At 33.6% G+C, this 16,501-nt stretch overlaps 1 long non-coding RNA gene across 1 annotated transcript; it reads right to left on the minus strand.

The window, feature by feature from the left end:
* Nucleotides 1–4,373: 4,373 nt before the first annotated feature.
* LOC102616097 (uncharacterized) lies at nucleotides 4,374–7,011 on the minus strand. The gene is made up of 3 exons (XR_001507908.3): nucleotides 6,676–7,011; nucleotides 5,500–5,616; nucleotides 4,374–4,847 (listed from the first exon to the last, which is right to left on the minus strand). It is a non-coding gene; the product is annotated as an uncharacterized LOC102616097 (long non-coding RNA).
* Nucleotides 7,012–16,501: the final 9,490 nt, after the last annotated feature.

Consider the following 16,501-nt stretch of genomic DNA (forward strand, 5'->3'; position numbering starts at 1 on the left):
TTCACACAACTTGTTATGAAAAGATTAAAGCAAGCACTTCTATCGCGATAATAGAGAGAGTTTTAAGGGGTAAAAAAAAACAAGAATATCTATATATTACAATTGTCTAAGAGCAGTGATTTAGATGATGTAATAATGGATGAGATGTCTAAAATTCTTGTGTGATGATAATATTGACATTTAAATATTTAAATCAGTGTATTGTTAGGTCTTTTCCTTTTTATGAAGCCTCAAAGAGTATTTCTTGCCGAGCTATCCAGAGTTTTGTTTCACATCAACATTTGTTATTATTTAACCTTTATGCACCCTTTTTATTTAAAAGTATCCGCTTCATTTTGCATTGGCTTCGCAAACTTAATACTTATTCATGGCTTCTTAAACATTATATCTACAGAGTTCACAGTTTACTGTTAATTGCAAACAGGATTAAAATGTCCATCTGGATTCTGTAACAATGGGTGATGTGAAAAGGCTTCTTGTGTGAATTTGACTGATTCCTAACAAATTAACAATACACTTTTCGAGCTATGAAAATCAAACTTGTGAAAGATTATAAGGTCTGAGTTATTGATAACATTTATACTTACAAATTTTGGTAGGTATATTGCTACAAAGGCTTCAAAGAGTGCTTCTGTTTCTTAATTGAGCTGTATTGAGTTTTTCTCATCAAATACACACCAACTTGTTTCGTACCAAATTCATATGTTGCTAATATATATTCAACCAAGTTCTTGTACAATTTCTGTTCAAAAGTATCCACTTTATCTTGTTTCGGCTTCCCCCAATTTCGATAATTCAATGTTTCTTCTACATTAAATCTGGGGAGAGGTTAGTAGGTTACTGTTAGCTGCTTACACTCTAGATCTGAAACTTTTAACAATGGGAAAGCTGTTGAGCCTTCTTGTGTGGATTTGACTGATTACTAACAATTCAAATTTTGAGCTTTGAAAATCAAACTTGTGTTTCCTCAAAGGTCGAGTTATTTGAATTTTGTTTTGTCGTAAACACCAACTTGTGACGCACACAACGACATGTGTATCCTTCTAGTGCTCAACAAAGTTCATCTAGCACTTTTGTTTAAAAGATCCACTTCATCTTGTATCGACATCCCCGAGGTTTGATAATTCAAAATTTCTTTTGCGTTAAATCTAGAGAGAGGTCACTATTAACTGCATACACTTCAGGATGGCGAGCTGGTAAGCCTTCTTGTTTTAATTTGACAGATTCCTAATTATTGAGTTATGAAAACCAAACTTGGATTAGTCATTAGATTTGAATGCTAAAAGTCAGATATTAGATGAAATTGATAATTTGAATAAAAATGGAACAAAATTGAACTTTATTATCAACATAAACTATCCACCTACGTTGCAACAGTTGCAACGTACAACACTTTTTGTCCTCAGCTATAATTACCGTAGGATTTGGAGGGCTTCCATCTAACGGATCATATGTGTCCCACACGTAAGTAAAGTAGTCGGTTGTATGCAGAGACTGTAGGTAAATATAATAAAAAAATCCAAAATAATTAAAATTAGGTGATTGAATCAGTGTTGGGAGGATATCGTCGAAATCATCGCAAAATCCCATAAATTGCCCAAATCTGTTCCACATATAGTAAAATTGGATCATGAAATTAATTGCCAATGGGAGTGCGGTCGTATGAGGCTGAAGTAAATTTGAAATCGCTGTAGAGAAATTGAAGTCGAATACATCTCTGTGGCAGCCAACTACGGCCGACATTGGGCAGAGCCAAAACTTTAGGAATTAGTCAAATGTAATTTATGGAAAAGGGGTGGAAAAAGTCTGTTTGATCTGTTGATGAGCCGTTCGATCGGACGCAACAGGTAACTACTGATAAGAGATTGTAAATTTTGTTTGAAAGATTTAATGGTGGTAATTAGGTTAAGATTGTCGGTTATGTTTTTTATAGAAGAATTAGAGAAGGGAAGAATGCATTCCAGGAAGCATTATTTAATTTCTTTGTAACAAGTGCAGGATGGAAGAAGCAAGAGGATATTTATTTATTGGAGAAGAAATTGAAGAAGGAGCAAACATATAGTTTCTATAAATTCGTCCAACGAACTGTGCAGGTGGAAGTTGCTTAATTTTTCTAAGGATCATTTGGTTATATAGCTAATTAGTATGGTGTTACTTGTATGGTATTGTCTTCAGAGAATGAGTGCATATTGTCCAAAGTTCTTTCAAATCTGAATTATGGAGCATTAGCCTAAATGTGGCAAAGGAATTTCCTTAACCGTGGACAACCTCCTTGATGGAAATGTGGGTAGAGGATTTCATGCTGGAGAGTTAATTGAGTTCTAAATAAGCTATTGTCTAAATCTTAATGAGTCATGCTTAAATATGCTATAAGAGGTTGGCTGAGTTGTAAATAAGCTATTGTCTAAATCCTAATGAGTCATGCTTAAATATGATATAAGAGGTTGGTCTCGGCTAAGACGAAGATTTATCTGTCTGGTACAGACTATAATCTAAGGCAACTGTTCAGTGGTTAATATTTCTTAAATTCTTTTGCTTATTCATTTGTTTTTTGAACTCTTTGGATGGTGGTAGTTCATTGTCATACAGTATTAAGAGGAAGATGACTTCATGAGCAATTTATATCAAAAGTTGGAAAAAGAAATGCACAAAATGGTGGCAGTCTTTTCAAACGAAATGGGAACAACTGCAAAGGCTCAAGTGAATAGTTTAATGAAGCTGTTGAAAGTGCTGGGCTAAACCGAGGTGAAGATGCGGTTTAGGCTTGAATCAGTATTAGCAAGTTTCATTTCTTTCTTTCCTATATTTATCTCAAAAACTATTCTATGTTAAAAGAAAACCAGGCTCTTTTTTCTGCCCTGAGTTTAGGATTTAATAATTCATTTACATCTTGAAGGGGATTTTGATAGGGAGGCTGTATAAGTATCAAGTTTGAGTATCCCCAGACATATGTATTAGGCAGTAACTCTTATGTTTGTTAACTCCATGTGAAGATCAGTGTGTTAAAATATCAATGATAATGATTAGGTTAGTTAAAATCACGTTTTTTCTTGCTTTGAGTTTGGTTTTGGTTAATTGAGTTTACTGGAGTTGGTATGTTTAAATTTTCTGCTGCTATTAGGAATTAACTTCCCCAAAGTAGCCACGAACTAGTCTATTTTTTACCAGGATGTTTAAGCTCTTCAAATATTTGAATTTCAGCATATGTATATATCTTCTTATGATTGCAAGTCATTGCAGTAGCTTTACGTGTTGATAATTGGAATTCTATACTTCTATGGTCTAGGCTGCAGTTGTGAAGTGCATTTTTGCATTTAATTGCAAAGAAATGAGATGTTCAATGAATAGCTAATTAGTCTACATCTACCCCCAAGATTATGTTTAGCATAGGAATACTAGTAGTATGGACAAAAGTACCTCTAATGTTTTTACCTTAGTTACTCCTCCATGGATTCTGTAGAGGGTCACAAGTCCACACCTTAAGCATATGAGTTTTTGGATTTTGGATTTTGAATCATTCGCTTATATGGTTTTTTAATTTAGATTTTGGATCAACTTTAATAAATTTTATTCTAGTAATTCACTCTGTTAAAAGATTGAATTGATTAAAACAGGTGGTGGCCTCGATGTATTGGCTAGAAGTAATCAAGTACAGAGGAGTTGTCTCTGCTCAGGCGCACCATGAGGAAATTATCTGAGATCTCTATAAATCTATTCAAGATCCTCAGAAAGGTTTAGTTCATGGAGGAATAATCAGGTTAGTAGACATGGAAATACATTTCAGGTGCCTTAATTAAGAGAAACTTATGCTTCTGTTTGTCTTTTACAGGGAGCATGATCTACTGCCATCAGCTTACTACAATCATTAAGTAACAACAAAAAATGGCTTGTTCAACTTACGCCTATCCATTGAACTAAGTGACTTTATTTGGGAATAATTGTTTTCATTTCTATTAATACATGACGTAAATATAGTCTGCCCCCAACCTCACTTTTATTTGCATTACTTACAAAGATCCAAAATATTAATTCTGCATGTTTATATGTCAATATGTTTGCATATTTCGAATGTTTTGAGGGCAAATGGCCTGTGGGAACTTCACCATAAAGAAGGCCACCAACCTTTGTAATTTAGATATAATCGAATGAAGTATAACAAATGCTTACTACTCTAGCTTCTGTTCTCTCCCTCTAGCTTCTGTTCTCTCCCTCTTCACCTGACTTCTTTCAACTAAAACTTTAAAGTTCTTATTTATAAATATTCGATAAACTTAGGATACTTCCATAATAAATCTGTAATAATCAGACAATATAACCATTGTACAGAATTTCAAAAGATCGGACAATGGAAAGAAAAAAAAAAGAGAGAGAACTCTTAAAACAGTATATGATGCATAGACTTCGTTTATCTGCACTAATTAACTGTGTGCGTCTGATGGACGCAATATTATTGTAACAAAAGGGAGGCAAGTGTTAATTCATCAATTGGGAGTCTGAAGAGACAGTCAAGACAGTCATTCATCTGAGAAGTAGACATGCCATTAAGAAAATTACTTTTGTTGGTCCCGATTTGTTGCCAAATATCGTCAGAAAAACCACCCTCATATCATTGCAGAATCCACAAAAAAATGAAAGTTTTTCATCCAAGGCTTGAAGCATATCATGGTATTCAGCAAATGTCCGGTAAGACTGAAAAAGCAAAATAAGAGCATGGTAAATTGTGCACCCAATAATAGCCAATTTGAATTTCATCTTGAGCACTATCTAAAACATTGAGAGAATGCCCGTAAGGTGATGGCATATGCTTCCCATAATCGCATATCATGCCGGAAAAGATCAAAAAGTACCTGCAAAGAGCCGGAAGGAAAATCTTAATATGCAAGGATACTTACCGTGATGCACATTGTCATAATAAATCAGGTAACAACTTCAGGGGAATTGGAGTGATTAAACTAATGCCTACCTATCATGATGCAACCATATGAGATAATAGTTATTTATACTACCTCAAAAGTCAAAACTAGCTATTTTGAATACATCATCTTTGGATGCCTGAAGAATGATACAGTATTCTATATCATACTCTTCCTAGGTTCCATTACTTTTAGAGCTTTCAAACTTTACCACCATAGTCTCATATAAAATAAACAACCAGCAAAAGTGCTAGCAAATTCAACGAGTTATAGTTATACAACCAAGATGATATAAAGAAAAAATTCAAGCAGCTTGAAATTAGATGGCCAAGCAAAAATCCTCAGAAAAATATCAATGAAATTTTCTCTTGAAAAGCATCTAGTTTTGCCCTACATAATTTTCCTTTCTACAGTGAACTAAGTTCCACCTTAAGCATCAGATGCAATACTTTATGATTTAAAAATATAAATATCTTTACAGAAGTTCAGATCCTCAATTCTGACTCAATAATTTTGGGCTTCTCATAAATTCCAAAATGCTGTAAGGTAAAACAGATAAAGCAAAAGCAATAATGGGGCATTATACCTTAGATAGTGTCAAAAGAGTTGCTAGAACCATTCTTCACTCTTTGAAGCTTACAGACCACATATGAGCCAGAAGGAATTCTGCATCCAATTGGCTCTGCAGTGTACCCATTTGAAGCTGGAATATTATGAAAGATAATTCAATCAATGAAGAAATGTCAAGATATATATAATTCAACAATTCCTCGTGGCATATAATAGTAATGAAATTACAAAGAGTTGAACGATTCAAAAGTGAGATCTCATCAGTGTCTAGTTGATCACTTTTGAAAGAAAAATTTATGTTAATGTTATAACTCTCTATGAATCCAGTTAAGAGTAAAAAGGAAGTTATAAAATACCTAACCATCTTGACTCAAGTACTGTTTAGAAATTTTTGCAAACAAAACATTTACACTATCAGCTTTGAAACGAAAAATAAAAAAATAATCTAAGAGAAAAACATCACACTTTAGGCTCTTTTGACTGTTGATTTCAACTTGTTGGGTGATCTCATTGAACTTTCCTTGTGTTAATTGTGAACTTTCAACATATTTAATACTTCCTCAAATCTTCTCAGCCACATCACGGAATGGTTCCAAGGCATCTTGAATGATCAATTTCAGAACATGTGCAGCAAAGCGGACAGCAAACGATTAGCTTATCCTACATCTTCGAACCTTAATGCATGTGGGTACATCTAACCAAAGAACTCACTCTACTTTCGATTTCAGAAACTGGATACATTACATCTAACGATTGCCTACAAGTGAGGCCATTTTCATGTACTAATGATCGGAAATTTTAATTCCCCAAATTCGATCCTTTACAACCAATTTCAGTCTTTAGTGCTGCCTAAAGGTCAATGTCAAGATTTTTCCATGAAAGCCTAATGACTGGTTGGAAAATTATGAAACTCACGCTCAGCTTACAGCTCCTAAATGAATGCATAACCGGTTGTAAAGTATTTTTTTCAAAGAAAAATCTGTATCTGCCATTAAAATTCAATAGCTATAGTATCAAACTCGAGGAGAGTGTTGTCATAAATTTCTTGATCGACATCACAACAATAACATATCAAAGCCAAAATACAAATTCCAAAATCCAATGCTAAAACCCTAACTCTGCCAACAATTATGCATAATAATAACTCAAATAATAGGCCGTTGAAATGAAAAATTAAGAGATATTTTATTACCAAAATTTTTGAAAATCCATCAAAAGTCAAATAAAAAGGTCATTTGACGGTTTTCTCTACTGCAGTTGCCGAGTTATCATCAGCCCATGGATCGCTCTCTTGCTATTTCTTCTACAATGACTTCTTATGAGTTCCCGCCACTTGTCGACTGCAGTTCTACAGACAAATCCGACGCCGAAGAAATAGAGCAATCGAAGAACCTTTGTGCCAGCGGGGCCTGCCGTCATCTGTCTCTGCGGTGCGTGTGTTGGTTACTCATTTCGTCATTTTCTTGGGGATTGTTTAGCAGCTGAGAAATGTAATGAGAGAATATAACCGGTTGTAAAGGTTGCCAGCGGTTGCTTAAATTATCCAATAATTAATTTCAGCTATTAGATTAAATTTGAAAGCATCCTACGATTTTGTCGGAAAAAGACAAAAGGCGTGGTAAGCTACAAGTGGGAGTTTAGCTTGAAGCAAAGCTTATATTAAGAAATAAAAGTACACTATTTATGAAGCCTTGTGCTAAAAAGAAACCTAAAAAATTAACTAGTATTGATATGAGATTTTAATGGATTATTTGAACAGAATCAAAAACACTATATAAAGCCTTGTACTAAAAAGAAACTTGAAAATAAACACAGTACACTTAATGGATTTGAATGCTATCAAGAGTCAGACAATAGATGAAATGTATAATTTGAACAGATATGGAATAAGAACATGTCTAAGCCTCTCTTGTTTAGAATTGGATAGTGTATCCATCTAAAGACTTTATTCAAAGGCCCGTAATTAATGACGAGACTTGGTGCTTCTGTGTGGAAAAGAATATATGTTAGTATTCATCAACTTGTCTATTGTGGGTAGGGGTGTTCACAATCTAATCCGATCCGCTCAATCTGTCTAATCCACAAATTCGATCCGTAAAAATTCGATTCGTAGATTGGTGGATTGGATTAGATTGAAAATATAAAAATCCGCAGTCGGTAGATTGAATATGAATTTACTTCTGTGAATCCGCGAATCTGCAAAAAAATAAAGAATATTTATTTAATAAAAAAATTAAACTTGTAAATATGACATTATACTTACTAATAAATAAATAAGTAAAATATAGTTACATTAACACCATATTGTCTTATCGATAATAATATAAAATAAAAATAATTAAATAAAAAATATAGCTTCCTAAACAGTTAATTTTCATGTACTAATCTAAATAAATGACATTTTTTTTTCATTTTGGTTTGTTATATTTTGAAAATTTGAATGTTTTCTAACTTTTTTTTAACAATTAACTTATTTAAATCTTATTTAATTTTGAATTTGATCGGTAGTAAAATAATTTTCATATTAATTTTTTTATTTAGTTCATGGATAGGACATGATTAAAAATTTTTAGTCTGCAAATTAATCCGCAAAATGGTGGATTGGATATGGATTGGGTCAAATCCGCATCTGATCTGCAGACGTATGGATTGGATTTGAATTTAATTTCACTAATTCATGGATTGGATTAGATTAAAAATTTATAATCCGCAAAATCATGGATCGGATATGGATTGATATCCAATTTGCAAAATCTAATCCGTGAACACCCCTAATTGTGGGAGATAGATCCATATTTGTCTATGTGTCTGAGTGATGAGATTAAGGACAAAACTGTCACAAGCACGTGGGATGAGGCATATTCAGATTCTATTCAAGTTCATGTCGGACCCGTCACAAGAGCTCGAGCAAAAAAATTCAAAGAAGTGCTTAATAGATTGATTCAAGCAAATTGAGCTCAATCAAATTTGTGGAGGTCCGTTGAAAGTATCGCACATGATAAATACATTATTCAGGTTCTTGAAGTTTCCAAATAATCACTTCCATGAAATAGGAAGTTGGCTTGCACATTATGGTGGAAAAATATATTATTTTCCTTTTTCGGATATTTCCCGTTTCTTGAGGAGGCTATTAGAGAAACAAATCAGTTATTTCTATTTTAATGACCTAGTTTTCATTTAATTGATGTAAGACATTTAAGTCGATTAGGATTCTAATTTGATTTAGATTCTTTCCTATTTACTTATATTAGGATTCTGATTTGAAACACCTTAAAGGCCAACACAAGCTTAACAAGAGGCATGCTCGATCGGTAGAATTCATAGAGATGTTTCCATATGTCATTCGTTACAAGCAAGGTAAGGAAAACATTATTGCAGATGCGCTTGCCCGCACTTATGTCTTAATCTTAACACTTAATTCTAAACTACTTGGTTTTGAACATATTAAGGAATTGTATGCTGATGACCATGATTTTAGTGTTGAATACCAAGCTTGTGAAAAGACAACAGTTGGTAAGTACTTTAAGTATGATGGCTACTTATTTCGAGAAAATAAACTATGTTAGTGAGAGAATCTCATGGAGGAGAGTTGATGGGGCATTTTGGAGTTGTAAAGACTCTATCAGTTTTGTGGGAACACTTTTATTGGCCACATATGAAACGAGATGTCGAGAGACTTTGTGGTAGATGCGTCATCTGCAAACAAGCCAAATCCAAAGTGCAACCCTATGGCTTATACACCCCGTTACCAATACCTAGTGCACCTTAGACTAATGTTTCAATGGATTTTGTACTAGGATTACCTAGGTCTAAATAAGGAAAAGACTCAATTTTTATGGTTGTGGGTAGATTTTTATAGATGACACATTTTATTCCATGCCACAAAATAAATGATGCTTCTAATGTCGCTGACCTATTCTTTAAGGAGATTGTGAGGTTGCATGATATGCCCAAGACAATTTTTTTTGATGGGGATGCTAAGTTTTTAAATTACTTTTGGAAAACATTATGGGCTAAGTTAGGAAGTAAGCTGTTGTTTTCAACTACTGGTCACCCTCAAACTGATGGTCAAACATAAGTTGTTAATAGAACTTTATCTACTCTGTTATGGACTATCATTAAATAGAATATCAAAACTTGGAAAGATTATTTTCCACATGTTGAGTTTGCTTATAATCATCCTGTTCATTCTGCTACTAAGTATTCACCATTTGAAATTGTTATCCTTTTAATCCTTTAATCCCATTAGATTTAACTCCATTACCTGTTTCTGAGCATGTTAACTTAGATGGTAAGAAAAACACTGAAATTGTTTAACGGATACACGAGATGGCGAAGTTAAATATTGAGCAGAAAACTGAGCAATATGCTAAACAAGCCAATAAGGGTGACATAAGCTAGTTTTTTAACCCGGCAATTGGGTGTGGTTACATATGCGCAGGGAACGATTTCTAGAACGAAGGAAATCTAAGTTATTACCTCGACGGGATGGTCCTTTCCAAGTCTTGGAACGGATCAATGACAATGCATACAAGCTGGATTTGCCTGGTAAGTACAATGTAACTGCTACTTTTAATGTTTTTTATTTGAGTCCTTTTGATGCAGGTGATGATTTGACGACAAATCATCTTCAAGAGGAGGGGAATGATGAGATTAAGGACAAAACTGTCACGAGTACGTGGGATGAGGCATATTCAGATCCTATTCAGTCACAAGAGCTCAAGCAAATAAATTCAAAGAAGTGCTTAATGGATTGAATCAAGCAACTTGGGCTCAATCAAATTCGTGGAAGCCCATTGAAATAGGAAATTAGCTTGCACATTACGTCGGAAAAATAGATTATTTTTCTTTTTCAGATACTTTCACGTTTCTTGAGGAGGCTACTAGAGAAAAAAATTTATTTCTATTTTAGTCACCTAGTTTCCATTTTAATTAATGTAAGACATTTAAGCCGATTAGGATTTTGATTTGATTTAGATTCTTTTCTATTATTTTAATAAGTATTGGGTCGCGGTTCCATTAAATTCCCCGTTTAGATTTGATCTTTGGGACTAAATTGATTAGGACCGCGTCAGTTCTTGACAGGGTTCGTATCATTTGGTATCAGAGCCTAGGCACCAAGGTCAAATTCATCTATCTTTATTGTTTTTCATTCTTGTTTGAATTTTTCATTCTTGTTATAGTATTAAAAAAAAAAGTCGTGAACAGTACTGCGTGAACACTGCCAGGTGAATAGTATTGCGGGAACAAATACTTTAGGTGTTTTTTTTTTATCAAATTTGCATCCTTGTTGTTTAATTCTCGTCAAAACCACAAATTTTACCTATTCTTTTTTGCTAAAAACAAAAAAAAAGTCCCCGACCTCCGCTTAAAATCTTTTGTTCATTTTTCCATTATTAGTGTCTTGGAAGTCCAAAATTGGTTTTACCCCATAGGCGAAAATTTTTGCACAAAATGGAAACCCGACCTTACATATGCATTGCCTTCTTGCTCTTGAAATTCGAGTCTCTAAAGTGTAATATTTGTGAATTACTGCTGGAATTTGGATATTGGTTTGATTAGTTTGATAAGAACCGAGTGAAAATTACTACGAGTGAAAAAATGTGAGAGAGTGTGAGCGTATTAGGGGGTATAAGCCAATAAATTTGAGTGAAATACAAGTGGAATTGATGTAAGGCATTTAAGCCGATCAGGATTATGATTTGATTTAGATTCTTTCATGTTTACTTAGATCAGGATTCTGATTTGATTTAGATCATTTGCTATTCGCTTAGTTTGGGATTCTTATTTGATTTAAATTCTTTCCTATTTGTTTAGATTCATATTCCAATTTGATTTTGGTTTAGGATTTATTTCCAAAAATTCTTTTAACCAATCCTATATAATGTACTCGCAGCTAATAAGTAGAGATACATTAGTTTTGATGCAGTTGGTGAGAGAGTTAGTTCTCTTTGGTTCTTATACGAACTCTTTGAACTTATCAAATTTTTGTGGCGTTCAAACTCTTGACTTATCAATCAGATCATCCATAGCTGATTGTGGCGTGTTCACATACCAAAGTTTGTGCTTTCAATAAGCATTGGTTCCCGGTTACATTAAATTCCAGGTTTAAATTTGACCTTGGGGACTAAATTGATTAGGGCCGCGTCAGTTCTTGATGGGGTTCGTATCACTCAGCACTTATCCTTTTATGTGGGAGATAATGTATGCTCTAGTGAGTCTATGCTCTACAGTAAGTGTCTCATTTCTTGATGAATTTAGAGATGCTATGTCATCTCTTGGTGTATTGCATTTGAAATATGGATTTGAAATCCGTGCTCGTATCTATAAATAGGGGTGCCTTTGGTGTGTTGGGCATCTAGCAATTACGGTTGTAATATCTTCTTATCTTCTTCCTCTTTAAGTACCATCAATAAACGAAGACTTATTCTCTCATGTAATACTTCTCTCATTTTCTCTTTTATTAAGCAAGTTAAATATTCTCTTATTATAGTTCATTTATTATTATACTTGCCATTTGTACTTTTCATATATTATTTCACTTGCCATTTCCATCTTCCTAGGTTCAATCTGTATCAGAGCCAAGTTAGTTCAGTATTTATCAGTTAGTATGCATTTTGCATGCCACTAACAGTGGATCTTGCAAATTAGAAACTAAATGAATGAACTTGACTATACATTAATCACTTAGGAGATCTAGATACCAACTTATTCAAAACTTTACAAAATTAAGAATTTCATAAAGTCCATTGTAAGGGTTTGTCTTCTCTTCGAAAGAACTCTAGATGTGCAGGAGTTAATATATGGATATGAGGCTCGTATCAAGCTTTTAGAAAAAGAAAAAAAAAAGATATTTAGAAAGATCAACAATTGAGAGGACATTTGTAAGCTAAGTCAAGAAGCAGGAATTAGAACTTTAAGGTAACTAGAAGTAGTTATAAGTCCTAAGGAAGGCAATAAAAGTACGAACCTTTGACAAATCTATTTGATATCATCTGATTCTAATCCTATTAGAAATGACTCACCTTTACAAATCATTCTCTTGCAAAAAAAAAAAGCCTTTATCTCTTCCTCCTCCTCATACTTCACTCCTCACCCAATGTCCAAGAAAAGAAAAGAGATAATGTATATCTCTGATGTAGAAACTCATCTAGAAATTTGGACCATCCTTGAGACACCCCTTTATACAATATATTGCAAAGGATCATTTTAGTCCAAGTCATATTACATGAAAACCGTTGAAGGAGCCTTGCTATTAACCGAAGGTATAGCAATGATCCAACTACTACCTAAAAGGTTTATTGAAAAAACTAAGGCTAAATATCACCTAATAGATCTGGGTTTAGTTCAAGTAGCTATAAAACTACTTCACATGGAATAATTAAACACTTCAATCTTCATTACTCTTCAAGATAAGCGCATGAACAGGTCTGAAGATTCTCTACTTAGGTGCATTACATGCTCTTTATGTGATGGAGTTGTATACTTCAACTATTATCCGCAACTTCTCATTGTACATAAAAGACTAGTGATAATGAAGGCCCTGACTGTTAACATCCTATCAAACATATATGATATGAACCTAAGGTCTACCAATATGCAGGTAATTTACAGAACATTCTATAAAACCATGAACGCGTCTAACCCAGATGTCCAAACTGAGACATTTGTAAAAGAAAAAAAAGGATAAACAACTCTTTTCCAAACGAATGTTGAGAAGTCAGATCTTTTAGTACCATTGAAGATTAGCTAGAAAGATGTTACATTCCTGAAGTTTGGAAATTGCCAAACGAAAAATCAACAAAGATTCCTCGATCTATTCATCCATCAATAGTTACCAAATGAAAAGATGATACTATTGAAATCCAGTTTGGATCAAGATCTACACGGATACATATACTATTTCCACCAGAGTATCAGCAGACTCCAAAATATTCGTGGATTTTTGTTGGATTTTTAGCATTTCCCTGTCAAATAGAGATTTAATGAAGTATTTGAGGTAGTACTAGTTCATCGTAGGTAGATAAACTTGTATACTAGGTGGAAGTTCCATTAACAACTGTACTGTATGAATAACCAACTAGTTCAACTCTTTCTAATATAGGCTACTCTAATGTAAAGGTAATCCACGCTAAACCTAATAGGTTTGTGATCAACAAAGATCTTTCAAAAAGCCATTTCAATTTAGAAAATAATTAAAAAGCCGAAGAATGATTTCTAAGCTCTCACTCTGAAGAAGAAAATGAGTATCAGCACATGATGAGAACCATCAAGGGTATCAAGAGAATGTCGTTAAAGCTTTAACTGATCCTTTGCATATTCATGGAGGCTCAATTACAAGAGTTAGAGAAAAAAAGATGCAAGCCGCTTTAAATGGATTAATTCAGAAAATATGGAATAAAAATGCAATTCAAGATGCAAGACACCATGAATTGGGCTTGGAGAGAAGACAAGGCATTGTGGGCATTATTCAAGCTATTGGACAACCAAATACACAATTTGGATCAAATGCATAAAGGGAAAATTCAGAATACAATTGGTATTGATTGGGCTAGAAGTAATGTACAAGCTATATACTGTTGGAAAGATAATTAAGTTAACTTTCCAATGCAATTTACAGAGCTAGATTTGGAGTTCTCTAGAAGGCGTTATGACCAATTTATTACAGCTTGTTCAGATTTGGGAATTTCAACGACTCCTTTGTTTATTCAACTTTTTTTGTTTGTTTTGTTTAAAACTTGTCAATGTGTTAGGTAAGTCTACCATCAATGATGGTGGGCTAACATTAAGTTTGTCAATTATAGCATTAATTATGATAGGCTAGCATTAACTTTGTCAATGACTAGCATTAATTATGGTAGGCTAGCATTAAGTTTATCAATGACTAGCATTACTAGTGGCGGGCTAGCATTAAGTTTGTCAATGACTAGCATTAATAATGGTGGGTTGGTGAACAATTTTGAAGCATCCTTTGACAAACCTATACTTGGAGGGTTGTTCCAATGTTTTCATTTGTATTTTTAGGATCTTGGGTGTTCATTAGCCTATTTAAACTCAGCAACCTTGCTATGTATGAATGAGAGATTAATGTTATTTTTTAAATTGAAAGATCATTCTTTCTTTGGTTCTTTTGAGATGTAGTGAACTTATAAAGAATTTGCATTCTTGTGGCGTTCCAAAATAGACTTATCAGTCACCTTCTCATCTAAATCTTGAGTGTGGTGTCAATATCCTTCTCTATACCTCTGGTTCTTGTTTTCTTAAACATTGAGTCAAGGTTTTTGTTTCACTTAAATTTATTTAGAACTTTCTTGGGAAGTTAAAACTTCAAATTAAGTCCTTTAAAAAAAAAACTTCAAATTAAGTGTGGGTTTCAAAGTTTCATTGTGGGGTTCACATCAACACAACCTATACATAAAATTTATGGATAGACTGAAAGAGCACAATGACTTCTTTTGGTTCTTGCACTGGATGTATATAGGTTATCCAAAATTTGAGACCAATTTAGTAAATGCTATTGAAGAAAAAATTAAGTATTGTATGATCAAAGGAAAGGTGATATTCGCCATATATTTGCCACCAATCTCTTTAGAAGTCTCGAGTAAAGCAAAACAAATCCCATTAAAGACAGTGTTCATACAAACACCTAAAATCTTAGACATACCAAAATGCCCCATCAAACTAGCCCCATGAGCTTCTCTGACAAACAAATCTCACAATGAACATTTAGGCACCCATAACTTATTTTCCCTAAACAAAAAAACCATTATGCCTAAAAAATTTACCAAATGCCACCTTTTTACATGCATCAAATACATTACCAAAATCAAAATCACCAACATACAAGTCTAACCTAATACTTTTGCATCTAAGGTAGAAAGTAAGGCATCCCTTCGAGATAATGCATCAACAATAATCCTTACATTGCTTGCACTTCATCACATAAAGAAAAGTTTCAACGAATTCCACCCACTTGGCATGCCATTTGTCTAGCTTGTGTTGACCTTTTAATTGCTTCAAAGACTCATGATCAATATAAATCACAAACTTGTTTTGCTAAAGATAATGCTGCCAAGTTTCTAAAGCCCTAATTAGTAGATACATTTCTTTGTCATATGAATGATAATTTAAGGCTGTCCCATTTAGCTTTTCACTAAATGTGTAACATGACATCCTTTTTGCATTATAACAGTTCCAATACCTATTCCTCAAGCATCACATTCAATTTCAAAAGTTTTGGAAAAGTTAGGTAAAGCAAGTAGAGGTGCATTAGTTAATTTCTCTTTATTCAAATTAAATGCCTTTTATTGTCCTTCCCTTAATTAAAACCCACATTCTTTTTAATTACTTCAATCAAAGGTGCTGCTAAGCCACTAAATCTTTCACAAATCTTTTATAAAAGTTAGCTGATAACTATATGAAATGAGAGTTATTACATCAATTCTAAACTTAAATCAAGATCAGTTAGAGAGCAAATGAGATGTTTTTATTACATTTGAGTTATATTTTGCATAAACGTTCATTTTAGTTGAGTCTTAATAAGTTTTGCTTGAACTAAAGTAATTTATGCTCAAAACATGTGCATAATTGTAGGTTTTCAGAAATTCTTAATTCATGAAGGGATGCCGAGACATTAGACTAACAAGAGGTGGAAAGAAGATGGCTGCAAAAGAAGTAAAGCACAATCGGGAACAATACAGTGTTGTAGCTATTGTTAGAGTAACCATTGCTGTAGCAATCGGGGAGCACTGAGGGAGAAAACTTAAGCGCGGGTCAGCTGTAGAATTGCGATCTGCATGTTTCCTAATTTAACTCATGCACGCCCACAAACTTTTATTTTACCCTAGTTTGTAGTATAAAAGGAGGGTGCGCACCACATAAAACGACGGTAGGGGGGAATTATCATCAAGACATTAGAGAAAAAATAAGAAGAAGATCAGAATTGAAGAGGACGGCTTCAGCAACATTGAGAAATCCTACAGAGTTATTTGGATTTGCTTTTTGTTGTTCTCAACTTA

The sequence above is a fragment of the Citrus sinensis genome, chromosome 8, assembly GCF_022201045.2.
Source record: "Citrus sinensis cultivar Valencia sweet orange chromosome 8, DVS_A1.0, whole genome shotgun sequence".
Taxonomy (NCBI): domain Eukaryota; kingdom Viridiplantae; phylum Streptophyta; class Magnoliopsida; order Sapindales; family Rutaceae; genus Citrus; species Citrus sinensis.